The sequence below is a fragment of the Bison bison genome, unplaced genomic scaffold (assembly GCF_000754665.1).
Source record: "Bison bison bison isolate TAMUID 2011002044 unplaced genomic scaffold, Bison_UMD1.0 scf7180017864268, whole genome shotgun sequence".
NCBI classification, from domain to species: domain Eukaryota; kingdom Metazoa; phylum Chordata; class Mammalia; order Artiodactyla; family Bovidae; genus Bison; species Bison bison.
The window spans coordinates 3,623,523-3,626,453 of record NW_011494840.1 but is presented as its reverse complement, the minus strand read 5'-3'; the positions used below and the strand labels follow the sequence as shown (position 1 = coordinate 3,626,453).

The 2,931-nt window shown below is 45.4% G+C and overlaps 1 pseudogene; it reads left to right on the top strand.

The window, feature by feature from the left end:
- The first annotated feature begins 740 nt into the window (after nt 1-740).
- The window catches only part of LOC104994843, a 183,358-nt pseudogene continuing 181,167 nt past the window's right edge, over nt 741-2,931 (top strand).

Below are 2,931 nucleotides of genomic sequence, written 5' to 3'. Positions count from 1 at the left end.
ATTGGAAGAAAGTGAAGAAGAAGAAAAGTGCCTCTTGATGAAAGTGAAAGAGGAGACTGAAAAAGCTGGCTTAAAACTCAACATTCAAAAAACTAATATCATGGCATCTGGTCCCATCACTTCATGGCAAATAGAAGGGGGAAAAGTGGAAACAGATTTTATTTTCATGGGCTCCAAAATCACTGCAGATGGTGATTACAGCCATGAAATTAAAAGATGCTTGCTTCTTGGAAGGAAAGCTATGACAAAGCTAGACAGCATATTAAAAAGCAGAGACATTGCTTTTCCAACAAAGGCCCATGTAATCAAAGCTATGGTTTTTCCAGTCGTCATACAAGGGTGTGACAGTTGGACCATAAAGAAAGCTGAGTGCTGAAGAATTGATGCTTTTGAATTGTGATGTTGGAGAAGACCCTTAAGAGTCTCTTGGACTGCAAAGAGATCAAGTCAATCAATCCTAAAGGAAATCAACTCTGATTTCCATCAAAGACCAAAAATTGGGCAGTATCCCAACCCCTGAAATTCCAGTCCCTTTACCAAAATAGTTGGAATAATGCTCCCACTCATTCGCCTATGAAATTATCCATCCCATAAAAGCTAACCACACCACATTTCAAGGCCACACTCACCTTCTGTCATGGCCCACACTCTGTGGAGTGTGTTTCTCTCTGAATAAAATCAATTTCTTACCTATCACTCTGTCTCTCACCAAATTCTTTCTCTGATCAGACACAAAGAACATGAGTCTCAGTAAGTCCAGACACCAGGTAAGTGATTCTCATTCAAAGAGCATTTTTGGCTGGGTTCGAGTCCCAGCCACATGAGTTCAAGTCCCAATCTGTGTTTTAGCTGGGTTTGATTCCCAGCACATGAGTTTAAGTCCCAATCTGAGGGAAACAGTTTCCACTGGTGATCCAGATGGGACAGTGATAAGCTAAGAAAATGTTTAGAGTTAGGTCTTGGTCCTAAAGAGGCCCATGAGACACCATGAACCAGGTATACTGGGGAGGATGCCCTGTAATCACCTGCCAATTTTTGACTGGTGAGTCAACCCCATATCCCTATGGGCATCCAACAGCCAGCAGATCCAGAACAGAATTGTTACTCTTCTTGACTCTGAGGTTTTTCTCCTACATTCTTGAATCCTTGTTCATGCCTGCTTTTTCTTTTTCCCCCTTTATCTTGTTAACCCAAGAAGACCACCAAGGTGTATCTTCACTTTTACTCCTTTCCTTCTGATCCTTATAAATGCTGACTCTTTATTCCCAACTTATAGCCAGACTAACTCCCACTCATTGTGAACACCACTGTGGATGTCTTCCTTGTCATTTCTTTGTGACAAACTCTGGGAACTAACACCTCTTTGGAAGACTATCTTGGAAGGGATAGCATCTAAAATCATGAGTGCAAATCTTGGCCAAATCGTGTGTTGGATTTTGACTTAACACTGAAATTTTGGATAGCATAAGAGTTAGAGACATTATCTCAGGTTTGGGTGTGAAACGGGTCAGGCTTTATCAATCCCAACCAATACCTCTCTGGGCCATATCCTGGCCTTGTTGTTTCAAATCCAAAACTGGGTTTTGGCTGGGCTGGAGTCCCAGTGCCTGAGCTCAAGGCTCAATCTGAGATAAATGGTTTCACTGGGAAAGATTGAAGGCAAAGGGAGACGAGGGCAGCAGAGGATGAGATGGTTAGATACCATCATAAACTCAATGGACGTGAATTTGAGCAAACCCTGGGAGATAGTGAGGGCCAGGAAAGCCTGACACACTGCAGTCCATGGGATCACAAAGAATGTAACACAACTTAGTGAATGAACAGCAACAAAAACAATGATATAATTTATAATCTTCCAACAATAGTTGCAAGAATAGAACAAGATAAAATTATAAATTATGAATATAAATTATATAACTATAAAATATAATTATATAAATTATAAGTGCTAAGCATGGCTGAGAGGAGCCACCCCATGTCCGAGGTCAGGGGCAGAAGCCGGGAAGACCCCATGCCCCAAGGGTGGCGGCCAAGAGGAGTTACCCCATTTCCGAGGTCAGGGGCAGTGGCTGAGAGTAATGGACTGCGGCGGGGCAGGAATGGCGGAGAAGAGCTACCCCACGTCCGAGGTCAGGGGGGGCAGCCGAGAGGAGATACCCAGCGTCCAAGGTCAGGGGCGGCGACAAGAGGAGTTATCCCACGTCCGAGGTCAGGGGTGGCAGGCGGGAGGAGCTACCCCACGCCTCTAAGCCTGAGGCCAGGGGCGGCAGCCAGGAGGAGCAACCCCACGTCCAAGGAGCCGTGGCTGCATGGGTGCAGGAGGGCCTAGAGAAGCTATCCCATGTTGAAGGTCAGGAAGGGCAGCTGTGAGGAGATACCCCTCCTCCAAGGTAAGGAGCAATGGCTGCGCTTTGCTGGAGCACCCGTGAAGAGATACCCCATGCCCAAGGTAAGAGAAACCCAAGTAAGACAGTAGGTGTTGCAAGAGGGCATCAGAAGGCAAACACACTGAAACCATACTCACAGAAAACTAGTCAATCTAATCACACTAGGACCACAGCCTTGTTTAACTCAATGAAACTGAGCCATGCCCGTGGGGGAACCCAATATGGGTGGGTCATGGTGGAGAGATCTTACAGAATGTGGTCCACTGGAGAAGGGAATGGCAAACCACTTCAGTATTCTTGCCTTGAGAACCCCATGAGCAGTATGAAAAGGCAAAATGATAGGATACTGAAAGAGAAACTCCCCAGGTCAGTAGGTGTCCAATACCCAGCTGTGGATGTGACTGGTGATAGAAGCAAGGTCCGATGCTGTAAAGAGCAATATTGCATAGGAACCTGGAATGTCAGGTCCATGAATCAAGGCAAATTGGAAGTGGTCAAACAAGAGATGGCAAGAGTGAATGTCAACATTCTAGGAATCAGCAAA